Source organism: Apium graveolens, chromosome 6, assembly GCF_009905375.1.
Source record: "Apium graveolens cultivar Ventura chromosome 6, ASM990537v1, whole genome shotgun sequence".
In the NCBI taxonomy this organism is placed as follows: Eukaryota; Viridiplantae; Streptophyta; class Magnoliopsida; order Apiales; family Apiaceae; genus Apium; species Apium graveolens.
In genome coordinates, this window is record NC_133652.1 from 251,444,820 (window position 1) to 251,466,467 (window position 21,648).

The following is a 21,648-nucleotide window of genomic DNA, read 5'->3' on the forward strand; positions in this document are numbered from 1 at the left end:
GCCAAAGAACAAGAGTTCTATTGACACAAAATGGGTATTCAGAAACAAGATGGATGAAAATGGCATTGTCATAAGGAATAAAGCCAGATTGGTTGCTAAAGGCTATTCTCAACAAGAGGGAATAGATTTTGATGAAACATTTGCTCCAGTTGCCAGACTTAAAGCCATCAGAATCTTTCTAGCCTATGCAGCTAATGCCAATTTCAAAGTCTATCAAATGGATGTCAAGAGTGCATTTCTAAATGGGGAATTGGAGGAAGAAGTTTATGTAAGCCAACCTCCAGGTTTTGAAGATCCAAATTTTCCAGACTATGTGTATTATCTGTTGAAAGCACTCTATGGACTAAAGCAAGCACCTAGAGCCTGGTATGAGACTTTGTCAAAGTTCCTTCTAGATAATCACTTCACAAGAGGTACTGTTGACAAAACTCTCTTCTTTAGAAATGTTAATGGCTCTAAGATACTTGTACAAATTTATGTAGATGATATTATATTTGGATCTACAGATGATAAGCTTTGTAAAAAGTTTGCTAAATTAATGCAAAGTAAATATGAAATGAGCATGATGGGAGAGCTAACTTACTTTCTTGGTTTATAAGTTAAACAAGTTAGTGGTGGAATTTTCATTAGTCAAACTAAATATATTTATGATCTTTTAAAGAAGTTTGACTTAATGGATTGTTCACCTGCAAAAACTCCCATGGCCACTGCCACTAAGCTTGAATTAAACAAGGCTGAAAAGTCTGTGGATATTACAAGTTATAGAGGCATGGTTGGCTCACTTTTATATTTAACTGCTAGTAGACCTGATATAATGTTTTCTACATGTCTCTGTGCTAGATTTCAAGCTGACCCTAAAGAATCTCACTTAGTGGCTATTAAAAGAATTTATCTAATTGGCTACTCAGATGCAGATTATGCAGGTTGCAAAATAGACAGGAAAAGTACAAAAGGCACCTGTCAATTTCTAGGGAACAAGCTTGTATCATGGTTCAGCAAGAAGCAGAATTCTGTTTCTACATCAACAGCTGAAGCTGAGTACATTGCTGCTGGTAGTTGCTGTGCACAGATACTATGGATGAGGAATCAACTATTTGACTATGGTCTGATTGTTGACAAAATTCCAATATTTTGTGACAACACAAGTGCCATTGCCATTACTGAAAATCCAGTGCAGCACTCAAGAACCAAGCACATTGATATCAAGTACCACTTCATTAGGGAACATGTGATGAAAGGTACAGTCGAACTTCATTTTGTTCCAAGTGAAAAGCAGATTGCAGACATATTTACCAAGCCACTTGATGAATCAATATTCACAAGATTAGTAAGTGAGTTAGGTATGCTTAATTATTCATAATCTATGTCATCTATATAATCTGTCTTGAAGCCTGAAATGAATTTGCTGCAAGAACAAAGCTGGCTTTAATTAAGACTTATCCTATCAACGGATATTCTCTATCCGTTGAAAGCCAAAATTGTTCTATCAACGGATGTTCATTATCCGTTGAAAGACAAATACATTTCTGGTAATTTTATCCTTCAACGGATAAAATGGTGTTGTTCATCAACGGATAACTATTTCCCTTATCCGTTGAAGTGTCACGTCAGTTACTATAAGTGAGTCACAGCCGTTGATTCTTTTACTCAACCGTTGATACAGATATACAGTGTTGTATGTATTTGTATTTAAGGTAGTTTTCAGAATTTCTACAATTTTATTTATTCTTGAACGGCTGTAACTTACTTAAAAGTATCATTTAATCATTTTATTTACGTTTTAATTCAAGAAAGTATAAAAGCCCAATTGAACTCTTATTCTCACTTTACGCTTTCTTGCAATTCTTATTCTCTTTCTCTCTAAATTCTCAAGTTTTTCTCTGCAACCTCTACTCACAACAATGGCACCAGTAGTCAAAATTATGTCTCAAACAGGATTTGTTTATGAAAAGAATAATTTCATAGCCTTGGTTGAAAAGAATGAAGCCCATTCTGATTATCACAAGATGATGGACTTCATCAAGAACTGCAAACTAAGCTATGCAATGCTGGAAGCCCCAACCATCTACTGTGAGGTGATTGAGGAGATTTGGACAACTGCAGAGTTCAACTTCACAGATATGACTATTGCCTTCTCTCTCAAAGGTAAGGACTATTGCATTAATTGTGATGATATACAATCTTGCTTTAAGTTGCCTGAGAATAATGTCATGACACCACACACTGATAAAGATGTCTCTGCTATGCTAGATTCCATAGGCTATGCTTTTGATTCTGCTAGTTTAGGTAGTATTAGAAGGAAAGGCCTTAGGAAAGAATGGAGTTTTCTTGGAGATGCCTTTATTAAGGTTTTCTCTAGGAAGATTAACAATTTTGATGCTATCACTTCATCTCTTGTTAATATGCTCTATATGCTAGTTTCTGATAGGTACTTTAATTTTAGCAACTGTGTTATGCTAGAATTAGGTTCCAGATTAGGTAACAAAGCTAATAGACCACATAACATCTACTATGCTAGATTCTTTATGTTATTGGCTAACCATGTTGCTGAAGGTTTGGTTATATCTAATGAGAATAATAAACTCAAATGCTGGGCACAAGAGAAAAGGGTCCTTGCAGACCTTTTGAGAATGAACCTCAACAGCCAGGTGCCATTGGTATACTTGCCAATCATGAATGCACCACAGGTAAGTGAGGTAAATACTTCTATAACTCCTACTATTTCCAACCCCAATGTTTTTTTGCCTTCTAGTGTGGCTATGGAACCTGTGTCTTTGTCCAAACAGGCTCCTACCAAAGCCACCAAATCTAAAGTTTCCAAAGTCAAGTCAAAGAAACCTACCTCTGTTGTTTCTCAAAAGACAACAGTTGTAACAACTACCATAAACCCTGAAGGGAGTGAACAGGGTGTGAGTGATAAGGGGAGGGGTGAACATCAAAAATCCCCCCAGGATAAGGTGGGAGAGGTGAGTGGTACCCAAACCAGCCAAGCCACAGTCTCTCAAAAGACTGTGGTGGTTCAAAAGGAGTCCAACACATCCCTAGTTGCATCCTCCCAAAAGGTTGTAACTATTGAAAATAGTCCCCAACCAGGGATACAGAACAAAAGAGGGAGGGACACTGAAGCCACACATTCACCATTTAAAGCCTTTTCAAGGAAGAAGAAGGCCAAAACCCTAGTTTCCACACAAGGGACACACACAACACAGATACATCCACCTGTATCTGTGCCTTCTCAAATTCAGCTTGATGTGATTCCAGCAAATGTGGAATCACAACCCCATTCTCTTAATATAGAAACACACCATTCATCAAACTCTCCAACACCCTCTCTGGATGTGGATATGATATTCACATCAATTTCTGATTCTCCCTCATTAAAACTCAGGGAGGACCCCCACTCAAAACCTGGTGATCATCATCTTTTAGATGATTTGTTGGATCATCAGCCAATTATTTCAGATGTAGTTGCAGAATCTGTGTCACCACACTTAAAATCAATCCACACAGATTCAACAATTATGTCACTTTCTATATCTACATCTTTTCCTTCTTGAACGGATATCTCTCATCCGTTGACAAGTGGTTGTTCTTCAACGGATAAGCTTAACAGCAGTTATCCGTTGATGCCATCAGTTTCCACTTCAACGGATATTCCCTATCCGTTGATGGTCTCTACACACTTAACAGAAACAATTCCAACTGTAGAGGACATGGCAACTGTACAATCACTTTTAGGTTTGAGGGAAGGGAGTGATCTTTTGAGTGAGAGGCTGGGTTGCTCCCAGGCAAAAGGAGAGGTTGAGAGTCACCATATGCATGCTATTTCTTCCAGCATGGCAAAAGTGAGTGAGAGGAGTGCCACCTTAGAAGGTGAGGGTGAGGGTGTGAGGGTGTGTGTGAGCCAGGGGGAGCCCCTGATGCAAGAACAGAGAGAAATTGAAAGAAAGGCAGGTACAGAAGCTATAAGGGTGGATCCAGCCATTGCTAGTGAGTTAATGAAAGTGGATGATGCAGAAAAGGAAAGATAATTTCAGCAACATTACAAAGCTGTCATTGATAACATTTCCTTGGATGCTGACACTTTTACTCACCCTGTTCCAGCCTATCAATTATTGGCTGCACAGGGCAATATGGAGGCAGAACAGACACTACACATTGTAAACACTTCAGAATCTCTTCTCAGAGACAAAGCTGCTGTCAACAGGCTGCCTTCTCAAGCTGGTGAGCCATCTGAAGAATTTGGAGTAAATTCTAATGATGATGACTCTAATTCTTTAAATGAGAGCATGAACTTAGGGGGAGTAGCAGGCCCAAGTTCTGTTCCTGATCTTCCTGAATGGGCATGGGCAAAACCATCAACACCAGGAGAGTTTGGTGTCACTTTGGTCAGACAAGTCATGACAATTCAGAAGGCCCTTCAGGAGACTCAAGATGCTGGTACCAAGGCAATTCTTCAAGCTCATCTGGAATCTCTGCATCTCTTGCAGTTGCAGCATTACCAGCAAAATCTAAGTGTGGATGAGCTCAAGCAGGACATTGCTGATCTGAAATCCTACAATGCTGAGAAATTGGATTCAGTTATACCCTATGGTACTATGCAAGATTTATTGGGGAGACTGAAGAAAGCATCTGATGCTGACAAGAGGCTGGCCAGATTGGAAGATAGGGTTCAAATCATTGAAGACTCTATGGTCACCATTCTTCAGAATCAACAAACTCAAACAAATCTACTCATGCAGCTGGCAAAAGCACGAGGCTTGACCCCTACCCTTGATGATAACAAAAAGGGGGAGAATAAAGGGGAAGGGGAAGGAGAGCCATCTACAACAGTTCAGATTTCTCAAGTGCTAGTTCCTGTCATCACAACTTCTCCAACTATTCAAGTCAAAGGAAAGCTAGATGGAATTGATCTAATCCAGATAGCAGCAGCTGAATTGCAAGTTAAAGAGCAAAGGAAGAAGATTGATGAAAAGATGCAACTAATATTTGGTTCTACAACTTCTCAATCACAATCTGTGAAGCATAGCACAAAAGTGGAATCAATTATTATGGAACTCAAGCCAGTAGGGAGGCATAAGGATGGAGAAACTTCTTCCAAATATCTGCAACCTATGGTTCTCAAGCCCAACAACAGATCCAATAAGGACTCTACAAAGAATCCTCTAAAAGAGGTGGATTTTCCTCTTCCAAAAGCTGACGAGGACAAGCTTTTAGGTAGAAGTATTGCATATCTCAAAGAGACCATGGATGAGGCTGTAAGGAGAAACATGGCTATTATCTTCAGAGAGGGAAAGAGCATATGTGTGATGCAAGGACATCCCAAATTCTCAATAGCCAAAAGGGAAGAAACCAAAAGGTTGAAGGAAGAAGCCAAACAGCTAAAGGCTGACAAAAGAGCACAAGCAAAGCTTGAAGAACAGCTAAAGTCAAGTCAGGCTGAAGAACAGAAAGAAATTGAAGACAAAGGTGAAGATGAAGCTATGGGGGACATGGTTGGTACTGAAATGGAGGAAAGAAGTAAGGAAGAATGGCAGAAAGGGAAAAGAAAGAAGGTCAATGCAAAGAGAAAGAAGGTAGATAAGACTGAAGAAACCCAATCAATATCCAAACCACTACCCTCTATTCCTGGACCCATTGTACCTGACCCCTTCATGAACATTCATGGTGAAACAATCATTCCCAAGGAGGAACCAATTGATTGGGACACCATCAAATTGCCCACCTTCCTAACCTCTTCTCCACCATCAAAGAAGCAGAAAAGAAGAATCAAATCAACACCTTCTAAAGCCTCAATCAAATTCACACAGAAGCCTAAGCCTAAACCTCAAACCTCTAAAGATGATTATGTTCACATCTGTGACATAAAAGAATTTTCAGACATTGAACTCTATCTGGATGAGCTGGAGGATGTAAGGGGAATAGCTGCCTACAGACAGCTACCAGAAAGACTAGTGTTCAAATACAAAGGAGCTGGGGAAAGAACATGGCCTCTTCACAGAATTCTGAATGAAGACTACTCTACCTTGATTAGAGTCTACTCAGCCATACAAAGGGATTCTGGCTTTACCAGGACTGCCAAGACTGAGATTCTCAATAAGATTGCCAACATAAGGAAAACTTGGAGGGAGCCCAATGCTTTGCCTAGAACTTTACTCATTCAAGAAAGAGGAATTACAATTCACAAATCACCTCATTGGTTGATGGAGTTCAGAGACAACAAAGGAGTCAGAAGATTTTTCAGAATTGAAGATCAGCTAAAGATTGCCAGTAATGAAACTCTCAAGGATATGCAATCTAAGTTAGATATCAATGAAGAAGATGAAGCTGAATTCTACAGACAACTTCAACTTCAAATAGAGGAGAATGACAGGAGGCTAGGAAAGAAAACCAGGGATCAAAGGAAAAGAAAGTAATTTGCTCAGGCTAAAGGAGCACCCTTGAAAACAATGTAATTCTTCAATTCCATCTCAGCACATACATTTTTGTAGCACTTTTGAATTTCTGCTTTATTACAGTTTATAAATTTGTTAAGTGTTTTGTTATCATCAAGCTAAACCCAAATTTATGCCTACAGTTCTAGTAGACATAAATAGGGGGAGATTGTTAGGAATATGTGTATTAGTTTGATGATAAGTTAAGCAAAACACTTAAGTAGAAATCTAGTGTTTGTAGCCTCAACGGATAAGACCATCTTGGCTATCCGTTGAAGGAGTAGTTGTACTTAGCAATAGGTTTAGTATTGTAGCATATTTCACTCTCTGATTTCAAGCTGTAATTCTTAGATGTTGCTAGGAAATAATCAGTCATGTTGACTACTAATGGATGTACAAATAGGAGGGCTAATTGTAAATATTTCATGCCTTGTAATTTTGTATAAGTGAAGAAGTGTCAACGGATATTGAAGACCTTCAACGGATAAGAAACAAAGCTTCAACGGATGTCTCTAATGCTTCAATGGATAATATCCATCAACGGATAAGTGCTTCAACGGATAAAGACTTCAACTGATAATGCATCAACGGATAAAGCTTCAACGGATAAAGCCTCAATGGATAAGGCATCAACGGATGAAAGCTTCAACGGATGCTTAGTTCATTAACAGTTGATAGTGACAATTCACAAGTTGACAGAGGCACATGGGTTGACAGAGACATACTGGAATGTGGAAGCCTCTAGGAGAAATCAAGAAAATGCAGCATTTCCATTCTGATGCAAACAAGGAAGTAATCAAAGATTTACAGATTATCCTAGATTGCATTGGATATAGAAATGAAGAAGAAACATGTGAAGAATCTTTTTAATTGTATTTTACAGTTTGTCTTCACTTGTAAACTTGGTGATATATAAACCAAGTAGCAGCTAGTAATTAGACATGAATTTTCCTGAGCTGTTTAGAAATATCAAAAGAGAAAATCATCTAGTTTGTAGTAGGAAGCAGCTGTGATTTAATTCTTTGAATCACAGATTTTCTGAAATAACACATCTCTGGTGGAACAACAAATCCACCATAAAAGTTTTTAAGTTCTTTGTGTTCATTACATTTGTGTTTGAATATATATTTGTCTGCATCAGCTTCAAGCAATTCACACACATTTGATCACTCAAACACTTAGTCTTAGAAACTGCTCAAAACTTGAAAAAGTTTTGAGATTTACATTCAACCCCCCTTCTGTAAATCTCATTGTTAGTCCACTGGGAATAACAATTTAGGTAGACAACAGTTGTCAATTATATCATATATAATTCTTGGATAATTTGGTGAACAACAATTGATCTTATCTATCTAATAGATTTTTAACCAATCAACCACCGGTATCCTTAAAATATGATTATTTAGGTAGACAACAGTTGTCAATTATATCATATATAATTCTTGGATAATTTGGTGAACAACAATTGATCTTATCTATCTAATAGATTTTTAACCAAACTCTATGCTTCTAAGTTCATAATAGTTGAATATAACCGTTTATATTCACCTTATTATGATGACTCAGTTAAGTTAGACCCAATGATACAACGTCCGAATATAACCGTTTATATTCGTCGCATTTCACCATGATAGATAGGAGTCCCCTGCCACTGACAGCCCTTCCCCTTATCGATCTAGGATTTAATGAGTGTTCATTCATTGGAAAGCATCTGATTAAAACTTAATATTTTTACTTATGGATTTTTTAATTTAGAACGATCATGATCCATCATAAAGAGATTCCCAATTTTTCCTTGAATAAAATACTTCAAATCAATACTCGTCAATGGTTTGATTTCCAGGTAGTGGAGGAGCCACATCGGTCTCGCTTAAAACTGACAGCCTTATAAGTTCTATGAACCCGTTGTTGACAAAATCGCCCCATGTCAGAAATAAAGAAAATTCGTATTTTATTCCGTGTTTCATAAACACGAGAATCTCATGATCGTTTGTTAATTTTAAATCTTGAGTCGTTACAGATTTTATCTTGTTTAAAGGCATGGCATGGGTGATGTATCTAATACATACATGCATCATTAATCTAATTAAAAGCATGCATTTTCTACTCTACACATACTATTTATACATCATATGAAAAGTGCGTAAAGTAAATGTGCAATAGTTATGGCTCAATCCTATGTGATCTTTTCAGGCTAATGAAAAGATCAAGGTCAGTCTATGGTGTAAAAATAACTATTACATATGTCTTCTCTATTGCTTCCATTATCTCCTTGGCCTCCATAGTATGCCTCCTTTTTCCCTTGTCCTTCTTGGATGTTAAATTAAGAATTATACTAATGAACTTACAAAAGAACTCGAGTTACATTCGAGATAAAACAACTACAAATAGAAAACGACATGCAAGTCGTATTTATTACAAACCAAAAGAATAAACCATTACAACTAAGGTCTTAAGGCCATAACTATGCACCATGCTCAAGTAACCATTAAAGAACATGATAGATCATATAAAGATGACATACTATTTATCACTTATCATGATCCAATCAAGAATAATAAATAAGTAAAGCATATGTCATAAGCACAAATTAAAAATGAAACCCTAAGCACGCGGATCGACCATATCAAGTATCAGAATACTAGCAAAACATGTATCAGAATACTATTCCAGAAGCATGTATTAGTATACACACGATCCATATCCCAGTTACCAAAAACATGTATCAGTATACATATTTTAAGAGATCGCATACATATGAGTTATGGCAGATCTTAAACATACTAGTATCATCATATAGATCATTAACAGATTCATCATATCATTCATATAACATAACTGTTATCATGGCAGACTCATATAACATAACTGTTATCATGGCAGACTCATCACACATGCATACTTGTAAAAATACAGTAAACACGTAACCAAATCAGCCCCTTATACACATAGCTTTGATGCCATTGTTGGGTTCCAAAGGCATAAAACGCAGCGGATAAACGTAAATAAAACAAATATTTCGAAACCCAAAAACAGGATCCATGTATAATTATGGGCAGATTATGGAGATAACGAATCATACCTTTCAAGAGCTTAACTTTCACGAACTCAATGGAGATCCTAGCTATCACGCTTTGTGTCTACCTCTCGGAAAAACACCTCTATGGTATCCACACGAGCACCTTCAAGAACGTCTCACGAACTTGACTACCGAATGGATGTAATAGCCTCCTTCTTGACGATCTGAATTGCATCTGCCTCTCTTTGCTGCTAGGGTTTTCTCAAAAACGTACAAGCCTCTTTAACCTATCATTATGTATTTATAATGGCTGATTAAAAAGGCCCATAACAGCAAAGCCCAACCCTAGTAGGTATTGGATTAAATAATAAAAACGAATTTCTATTATTTAATTAATAACTAAGTCATACTTAATTATTATGGGCAAAAACATTCCTTTTAATTCGAATTTATATTATCTCAATTAAGTCTTACTTAATTATAATAAAATTCAAATAATCATCAATTAATTTAAATCCATAATTTAAATTAACTATTCCATTAAGTGCTCTATTTGTGCGACCCTATAGGCTATTATTTAATTGGCAATAATTTTATTCTCTAATAAAATTATAAACAATGAGCGGTATCTAGTAATACATCATTGTTACCCAATTAAACAATAATTAAATCGTGATTAGATAAAACCTTTCGTGATTAATGTTTTTCGTGTAATATAATCCCTTTAACCATACATATTATAGATTAAACTCGAGGCATGTATTTAGTCATCCTCTTCGACATTTAATCCGGGTTTACTTGATCCATGAGTAGATTATCAAGACAAATCATTATTTGAGCATGGCCATGCTTTTATAATCTCACTCAATCAAGAGGCCAATAATATCTCTCCTAATTATAGGAGGGTTAAATCCTTTATCTATCATTCATATTTCTCATACGACTCATGATATACCCGATGTCCACTTTTATCATCACCCGATCAAAAGTAACTTTTAATGTAGTCAAAGTATATTAATCCTCATATAGAAATATAATGATTTCAAGTCAAAGGATCGTTACACCATTATCACTGTGAGTCTTTCTTATGACTTTATTAAATATGAAAAATCTTACTGTGGGTCTGTCCAGTACCATGTACTCTCACATATACCTATGTATTGACTTTAGTATCCCCATACTTATAACCAATGAGATGTGGTTATCTTGTCAAACAACATACTAGTCTATCTATGTATTATTATTGTCCTATATAATAATACTCGAGTAGGGACCTTTAAGAATATGATATATTATATAATCTCAAGTTCAAGTCATGTACTTAAACTATACAATTTGTATCATGATTCTAAGGATATTTATTATGCTAATAAAATATCGCAGTAATTAAGGTCATAATAAATACATTTATTGAATGATCAACTGACATAAAGATTTAAAAGAATAATGTATTGCCTCTAGGGCACCTACACTAACACATACTAACGGGGAGTTAAGGCCTGGTTAGAAAGACCAAAAAGTGGTGTCAGAGCTATGTTATAACGGTCCATAAAAATCTCACGTGGGCTCCATAATAGACCTAGGCAGAGGCAGATGAGTTACCGAGTACGGGCTCAAGGAAAAAATAGTTGGGTCTTCTAGTATAGGCCTAAGGGGATCAGATAGCCGGATGGACTTCTAGTATGGGTCAAGAGGGAGCCAGATCACACAATCAAGAGGCAGATCCAACAGGTGTCAAGTCCGATGTGTGGAGGGGGGTATTGTTGGAAGTCGTCCGACATCTTTTGTGGCAGGGGCAGTTTGGTAGAATATAAGCAGCCAATTAACTCAATTAGTATGAGGCCTTTTGGGATGTGCCCAAAAGCAAATCCGCAGGGCTCGATCCAAAGCGAACAATATCATACTAATGTGGAGTTAGTCATGCTCAATAAGCCCAACAAGCGTTATCGGAGTTTCGGGTTGTAACGGTCTAGAACAATCTCAGTTAGGCTTCCAGAATGGACCTAGGAGGAGGCAGATGAACTACCCATTATAGGCTCAAGGAAAAGGAAGATGGGTCTTCCAATATGGGTTAGGGGGAGTCAGAAAGCTAGAAGAATTCTGGTATGGGTACAGGGGGAGCAGATCACACAATTAGGTGGTAGATTTGGCAGGTGTTATGACGGCCTCAACCCCGAGGTCAGGAGTTGACGTCATCATCAACAACAACCAACATAATATAATCCACATTAATGATAAAACATAAACACGATCCCTCTTACTAAGACCTTTTCCAGGTTTAAGTTTGAATTAGGTTACAACTATTATAAAACCAGCTTATTACAACAATCCTGACAATATTATCTTAATACAGCAACTCAACAGACCATCTTTGGTCTGACACAACTATCTCAGAGGAGCCTGGAACGGAAGGAACTGGAACCCTGTCCTGACTACAACAGAAGAGTCTCCTAGGCATCCGCAACACATATATACAAAACATTCTACAAGGGTGAGCAATCAGTTGCTCAGCAGTACCACTATATGAATAGTAACTAAAACGATTTACAATAAAACAGTTATAGGAACAGAATTCATGACTTGATAGAAAACAAGTAAATCATGTATAAACTGGATATCAACAACTAGCATACTCTGTAAAAAAATATCATCAGTCGTGTGCTGTGTATAAATACCAGAGTCCAATTTTAGCATGCTATTTTCATTTCCAAAACCATTGTTCCATTACAGGAACCATAAAACCGTCTGTCCCGTTATGGGGACCCCAAAGCCATTTGTTCCGTTACCGGAACCACAAACAGTAATCAGATATGTACTGGGGACGGCTGATCAGGCCTCCACACAAGTTATCTAGGATAGTTGGTCGGGCTATCACATAAATTGTCTACGAAAGCTGATCGGGCTTTCACACAAATTAATCGGATCCGTAGAGACTAGCTAGGTCTCTGATTAACTATGTTGGACTAATCGGTGAAGATAGGGTGCGCAACTGAATTAGCCACTTACGCAACATTATCCAATATCTGATTTGTTTTATCCAGTTTTCAAAATCACATTTTACCAATCTCTCGTTAAAACCATTCTGTCACAGCACACTATTCAAAACCTCTTTTCATTTTTTTAATCACATTTTAGAGATAGGTACTTTCAGAAGTTACTTCTCCCCGAAACATATGTTAAACAACATTTTCAAATACAGGGATATGTAACTTAAAATGTTTATATTCCTGTACGAGAATAAAACAACAGTCTATTCATATACACCGAACTATAAAAGAATGGTCAGGGATACTTGTCTTGCAGAGCTTTACAACTATCTCTGATTGACCTCGAACCGATTTGGATGCTCGGTTTTATCACCTTACTATTAGACTATCCTGGATCTGACCTCGACACTCAAGCCCTTCGATTAGAACCTTGCGGAGCTTGTTGAGTGATAAATAAGTTATCTTTAGTCCAACGCCAATTCTAGGGCTTTCCGACTAGAACCTACAGAGTCGAAATACCCTAATTTAGACATTCGATTATGCTTGACATATCCTCGCTAACAAATCTACCCATTTGATATCAAATCCCGACTCGTAATTATACATATTATAATAACACATGCAACAATTAGGGTTCACGTATTCAAGACTCGATTCTATACTCATTTTTGGGAAATATATATACCCGACACTTCGAGAAAACAGGGTTGTCAGTTATATTACAAAACATTTGTCACGACACGTAAGTAGGTTCCGCAAAGTACTTATTTATAATTATACAAGTATATACGTTCGACTGGTATCTCCGACAATTACAAGATACGTTCCCGTATTTTTGAATTAATTTTCCGAAAATCAGGAAGCATTTCCTCTATTTGTCGTACTACTCGTCGAAACATAATTGACGTCATCAACCAATCAATCACAACCAAACCAATTTCATAGCCCAACCGCCAAAACGATTCCTAAAATAATTTACTCTTTTTCATTTTGAATAATAATATACGAACTAAATTATTTATTTTAAAATATTAGGACTCAGAATAATCATCACAGTCCACCATCCGCACATTGATATTCATCGCTGACGGTGGTAAAACCCGGAGGTACCCTACTCGGGTTTCCAATCACGGCTCTACCGATTAAATTTTTAATAATTAGAATTCATGATTCGAGAAATCACAGAAATTCATTCGAGTATTATAATTAATTAATAACTCGAAATATGCAAACATCATTTCGAATTTTCATAAATTCTCAAAGAATCAACTCACAAAACACATAACAACAATGCAACTGGAACACGCGCACGTGCATCACACGCACGCCGGTCACCACGCCGGAAAAGAACACGGCGGCGGTCGGAAAGGAAAATAACAGGTAACACAAACAGTAACAACGCACATACACATATATACGCACGTATATATATATACATATATATATATATGTATCAAACGAACAAGATTAGAAATGAAACAAGCAGTCGGAACCAACCGGAATAAAACGACGACGGCGGTGATACCACAGGGGAGAGAATTGAGGGAAACAGGGGGAATCGCCGGAAATTTGAGGGGAAGACAGGGGAAAATTTAGAGATGATCAAAAGGGGAGAAATCGAATGAAAGGGGATAGGGCTGAGGGAGTTGTGTGCGTGTGTCTGTGTTCTTTTATTATTATTTTTTTCAACACAGTAACAATTGAACCAATCAACACATGCCACTTGTCTGTTTATCTCACCAGCACTTGTCACGTGTTCATTCATAAGTCGGGAAGCTTAATTTGAATCACTTTTAACCTTTTTAGCGGTACAACTTGCGAATGAATATGAATCGAAATGATCCCAAAATAGTCTTAAAATTTTCTAAATATCTCAAAACTAATAAAATAAAATTTTCATGTTTTTTAAACTATTTTTGAAACGCGCAACATACCCGCATTTAACGTTTTAACGAATAAATGTGAGGGTGAAATTAATCCCTCAAATTTTCAAAATAATTTTAAAATTCTCAAAATATTCCCAGCTTAATAAAATATGAGTTTCATAATTTTTGAAACTTTTCTGGATTTAATATCGAATTTAACAATAAATATACCATATAAATCACACAGGAATAATAAATTAAAAAAATAAATTTTCATAATTTCTAGAAATCTCTAAAAATACATATTGAAATTGTAAAATACTCAAAATAATTTTTGAAATAATTTCTAATTTTATAAAAATAAATCTGCAACTAAATCACTAATAATTATTTAATTTAATCCACAAAATACAATATTGATAAATAAAATCACTTGTTATGGAATAATAAAACACATACAATCTATAACGACTGCAACACATTGCTGACAACAGTAACACATTTTTATTTACTCAATTATTCAATAACTACACATTTAAATAATGTGAAAAATATACAAGTTGTTATAGGTGTCGAGCCTGATGTGTGAAAGGGGAAATTGTTAGGAGTTATCCCACATTGTCCGTGAGATGAACAATTTGCTAGTATATAAGCAGTCAGTTAACTCCACTAGTTTAAGGCATTTTGAGAATGACCAAAAAACAAGCTTATACGGGCTCAGCCCAAAACGAACAATATCATACTAATCTGAATACTAATATGGAGTTAAGGTCTGCTTAACAAGTCCAACGCCTACGCTCCCTCTGTGCCACCATATCATAATTAAATTGTCAATTTTAGATAGGCGCCCACAAATACATGCAAGGTTCATGGTTATATTTTGAAAATAAGAATTAATGGTTTAAGTTAGAAATTTGTTTACAGATAATTTTTAAGAAATTATATAATTTATCAGTGATTTATTGTATTTGTCAATATTTTGACCAAACTCTTTGACGATTTTTAAAAAATCTACATGTCTTCTACGACAAAGACAGGCGGACGCGGTAAATTACTACTCCATAGGTCCCTCCCAATTATTATCGTTTCTGGGAGAGTATTTAATATGCATTTTAGATGAAGAAAAAGTATAGTTTTTTAACTTTTTTTAAAAAAATTTATTTTTATGAATAAAAGTTCAAATATTCTATTTTTATTCAGAAAAATAAAATTTTAATAAAAGTTATGGAACTATACTTAGTATTTATCTTAAAATGTGTATCGGATACTCTTTCATAAATAAGAACAAGAACAATTGGGAGAGACGGGAGAAGCAATTTAGAGTACGGCAAGAATTTGCCGAATTTGATGGAGAGGTACATGTACCTAAATGTTCAAGTGAATGTCAGTTGGAATATAAATTAAAAAAAAACATTGATAATTGACCGACAGATCTTTATTAGATCCATGAAGATTTTGTGCAGGTGGGACGCGTAATACATAAATAATAGAAAGCCAGATAATCTCAGTGAAGGGGTATAATTATGGAGTTAAGAATAATTAACACGCTAATCACAATTATTTAGATTGTTGCTGTATGAACAGGTACGAAACCTTCCGTATTACTTAAACAAGACAAATGTACGATGATTATTTCCATGATTTTTAATCCGAAAAATATGAGCAAAAATGTGAGACAAAACAACAGTTGCGACTCGTAATCGCAAGTATTATAAATGATATTATAAATTAAAAAAGATGAATGTCAACTCTACGCAAAAGTAGAATAAGTTCATGAGAAACCAACAAACTGTACATAATCTTTCAACCATGTTCTTGTGAAATGATATTGAGCTTGTCTGGGGCCTCTGGGCCAAGTTTGTTGGTCTAGTATGACTTGTGTATGATGTTGTTACCAATACCGTACGATTCGCAAAAATAAATAAAAAGAATTAGGCTACATCCCAAGCGAAATGAGTGTGTTCTTTGATGCCAGGTTTGTTTAGGGATACATTTCGGAAATAATAAATTTTATTATTATTAGTATCATGATACATGAATAATTGCTTAATTTTAAAGTACTTTTTGAAACCCTGATTTAATATTCAAAGATTTTAGAATGCTTTTTGAAATTTAAATTAGTTACATTCGATCATCTAAAATCCAATTTCAATATCGTTGAATTTTCAAAATCCAAAAAAAATCTTTAAAATCACAAATTAATACTCCCTTAAAATTTGGCATTAATTGCTAGACGTATGGTTCCAACTTCCAGCTCACTTAAACAAAAACGGCAGAAATTGGACGAGACATAGTCGATTGAAACAATTAAAAAAAAGTTTTTGGTCAAAGTTAAAAATATTTAAAAATGAAATTTTAAAAAAAAATAATACATGCCTAACTTATTTGTAGGTACTCTCTTAACTTTGGAAAAAAATTAAGTACTATGATGCAAAGGTGATCCATTTCACTTGGTTGTTTAATCAACCTAGCTGTGACCCAATGATCAGATCAGTGACTGTTTAATCATATGATTTACGAAAGAATAAAATGGTTCAATATAATTTTGAAAACGACGCAGACAGGATGTCAATAGTTAGAGGAGCCTAGTGGTTTTTTTTTGAGTCAGCTGAGTACTCGAGTTCGACAATATTAAGTGGTCACATGCGTTGTAGCTGAAATGATAATACTTAAAAAGATACTATTTTTTTTATATATTATAACCCAACATAAATATAAATACTGACACATTTTTCTTCAAATGTATTAAAAAGATTAACTTTTTCATATTTTTAATATTTATATAAAAAATGTTGATAATGAAAATGAAATTCAGTCTTCCAAGTCACCTACACATGCCCATACCATTACACCCTTGTGACACACATAAATAATGAACATTTTATTTTGTTCACTTAATTTTAAAAAATTGAACTTAAGATATAAGAGTAAGTATAGTGCATAAATGCATTATTAATTTATTAATTATTCATTTTTTGTGTACAAATATGTATCAAATTTTTTTAATATAAAAAGAAATTAAAATGTACATATATAATTTTTAAAAAAAATATTAAAAATGGAATTATTTATATATAAATAATCTATATGTGTACTGCATATTTATATAGATTCGAATTATAAAGAGTCAGTGGGTTATAGTTTATTTCGAATATGAAATCAGAACTTCATTAAATTACGAGCTCAGCGAGAATAACTTACCAATAAGGGACAATGTTTTAAAAATCTTATATTAATAAATATTAATATTTTTGAGGTCCTTATGGGATCAAATCGTCAATTGATTATATGTATCAAAAGTACTACCTTGATTTGTATGTCAATAAACAAGCTCTGATACCAATTGTTAGTCCCATCGAAAAGGGGGGTTGAATACGATACCTACAATCTTTTTCGATTCGTTTACAAGTTCTTCGTAATAAGAGCGGAATCAAAATAGACACAAAACAATTCGAGGAATATATTGTTTTATTAATATAATCCTTGAGGTTGCTACAATCTAATCAATGAATTGATTAGTTACAATAAATTCAACAACATAACACTATGTTTACAAGTTTAATAAATGAGGTGCTTTAATGGAGCTCCCATAAACACTCTGTTGAAAGCTGAAGAAGATAACTAAAATGAATTGTATTTATTTTGCTGCATTTGTAGACTTTCAATACTTTGCACAGGTGGCACATCTATGTCCACAAATATTCTTGAATTGTTGCTGTATAATTCACTGGAAAAATACCCAACGGTTCTATGACGACTGGAGAATGTTCCCTTGACTTATTCTCTATGACGACCACTATATTCCCCTTGTACAAGAGCTCTATGGCGACCACTGTAATCTCCCTGTGCAAGGGCTCTATGGCGACTATAGAGTTCTCCCTGTACAAGGGCTCTATGGCGACTATAGAGTTCTCTGTACAAAGGCTCTATGGCGACTAGAGTTCCCTTGACACTCTGTTCTGTGGCGACCACAGTGTTTCCCTGGTATGGGAAGCTCTATGGCGACCACAGAGTTGCCTTAGTGGGAAGCTCTATGACGACCATGGATGTTGTTTCTTCTAACTCTCCTGTGGCGACCACAGGGGCTTCCTTGTAGCCTTGGCAACTTCTATGGCGACTAGGGAAGAGTTTTCTTCCTTAGAATTTTTTGCTTCTGTTTTGCCATTCTTCACTGTATCAACATTTTCTTCTATAACTGAATTAAAATCCCTTCTTGAATACTGATACTTGGTGCACTGGTTTGGTTCACAAACAACTAGTATTGAGTGAACCTAATTCAATTTGTCTTATGTTTCTGAGCTGATACAGATTGGTGAATATCCATTACTTCTTTCACTGAACCCTTGATCTGTAACACTTGAAGTCAATTCATGTAACTAATGCCTAAAGTCCTTTGATGTCTTATTCTTTATGGCTACTTGAACATGTCAATGAACTTCTTCCCATGATCTGTTTGAGGACTTAAAGAGTCAATTACATCTTTTGGTTCTTTGTGTTTATCCTGTCTTCATTTGTAGGGTTCCTGTGTTGCATAATTTAATATATGTTTATCTGTTGTGTTACAAGTTGAGTTATAATTCCTCGATTACAAATTACGGTACATTATACTTTTACAGAGTACCAACCAAAATCAGCAGAAAATTTGTATGAGAGGTCCAATCAAAACCATCGAAAAAGTTGTACGAGAGGCCCAATCAAAACTAGCAGAATTTTTTTATAACCAAAATCAATTTTGTTTACCCTATAGAAATCCAAATAATTCGAAGAAAAAAAACAGTAATGATGATTAAAACTCAAAATCATCAAAAGAAGCGATTTTGAGAAGAAGACGAGAAAAAATAAGAATCGAAACACATATTTTAAAACCAACATGTGCTAGCCACAACGATCGACTCTCCATCAATCTACCTGGATCGAACCATAACTATTAATATTATAATAAAGTATAGAGGGAAGCAATAAAAAGTGGGGTTTTATTATAATATGAACTTGTACTTTATTATATTATAGCAGAAAAGAGGTCTATATAGCCACCCATCAAATAATAATAAAAAAATATCCTAAAACAATAATGACCGGTTGCAGGAAGTACGTGTTCCTCTAGATAAATTAGAGAGTATCAAACATGACTAATATTTTTTCTAAAATTTTGTTTCGAAAATAAATTGTAAACAACCCAAAAAGATCAAGAAGTTTATATAATATGTGACCAACTTAATTTTGAATTATTAACGTACCTAATAAACATAATAATATTCACCATACAATCCAAAATTATTATTACTCCCTCCGTCCCTTCAAATGTTTACATTTGGGTTGAACACGGAGTTTAAAAAAAATGATAAAGAAAAGTTTAAAAAATGAATAAAGTAGTGAGACTGATTAATATTATATGTATAAAGTGGGTATAGTGGAGAAAAATATTGAATATAATTGTTTTAAAAATTATAAAAATTTTACTATTTTTTAAAAATTTTGAAATGTAAATAAATGAGAGAGACAGTGGGAGTATCTTTTACTACCATAGTTTATTTTTCACCACAAGCGAGAATTATAAATTTTTCTCAAAAGACTCTCATCTTTATAGTCGAAGACAAAAAATATATACGCAATTATGGTTAAGCATATTTTGATCTTATTACCTCCGAGATTCTTTTTGTGATGCATACTTCTCACCATCTCAAATTCTTACCTCATAAGTTGACTCCAAACCTAATGTAATGACATTTCAGCCCCTGGCCTGCCTAGTTTATTTTATTTTTTTGGCCTGATTATTTAATTTTACAAAACATATTCAACTTTTTTAGGGCAAGTAGACTTCTTTCTTTGGCTTTAATTGTCAGAAACGTTTATTCTTTTGCTGATTATAGGATTCTCCTTCACATATTGACAATTCATTCAATTATATTTTGTGAATGCCTTGTAATATTTAATTTAATATTTTGTAACATTGTATGATATCATAAGAGTTTGAGTGGGAGTTGGGACTTCAAATTAACCTTCTGCACATAATTAAATGCTCAAACATATTTGTTAAAGAGTATAAAATTGTGTTCGAGATTTTTTCCGACACCTTTAAATTATATTGCGATTAATTACTTAACATAATGGTATCTGGTATTAACTCATTCGAAACTTGAATACCTTTTCCCGTAAGTCTCATTCGAAAGTAAGGGGTTGCGTACATAAACGCAGTTGCACTTGCAGACGTGTAGCATTTTATAAGATACAGAGCCTGGACATTGGAAAGAACTACCCATAGAATACTTCAAAATGATATTCTTTACCACATAAGAAATACATATAAATGATAAATATTAAAATGGTGGCCTGGCCACAAAATGTTGTAAAAAACAATAAACAAGAAGAGAATCATGGCTTCTTGAGTCTCTCCCAACAGAAACAAATGAAAGATCTGCAACTACTACTTGGACTTGGACAAATGCACAATATGTCACTGCACTAGCTCATGTAACAACTAAACATGTAAACGACTTCTGACCTCCATTGCTGATTTGCTCATATTCCATCTTCAAATATTTTTTAATTCCATCAGGCCTACTTCGATTGACAGTCACACCTTAACAAAAATACGAACCTTTGATTGATAGTCTAATGTTTTGTCATTGAAGTCTTTTTGTTAGAAAAATAATATAGGATCCAAGGAAGGGCCTTTCTCTAACACCGTGATGTTTCAGAGTGACGGGTTCCTTAACATGATATCAGAGCTCAGTCTAGCGGGAGGATGCAGGTTCTCACTCGGCCTAGCCTGCTGAACTGATCACTCGGGGGAGGTACACTAGAGGCCGAGAAACTATCAGGCCAACGATTATGTTCTTGATCCTTAAAGAAAACATCGGGATTTCAACCATTTTCATGTTAAGCGAGTGCAAGAGTTCAGTTCAGAGTCTTGCTCTAAAGAACTACCTGCCCTCCAGAGCATGTCAGCGCCCTGGGCAAGATACTATGTTCCAATCCCTCAGTCTCTGACTTAATGAAACAATAACTTAATATGCCATATGACAAACATGAAATTTTATCATTATAATTTCTGGAGTTTCTTATCCAAACCAAGTTACATGCCTAGATGCATGTGCATCACAGCTAGTTCCTATATATTAGTCGCATTAAAAACAGGATCTTAGACAGACAAAATCCCATGTAATAATTTAATGCATGATTTACAGAATTGGAATCACCTCGGGATGTTAGCATTATTTAAGATTATAAAGTCATTAATAATCTTTACCAAAATTTTTTTATAAGTGTAATTGAAGGAACATCCAGATGATACCTTACACCCACAACTTCTTGTTGGAATCTTCAATTTTTCTATTCTGTTC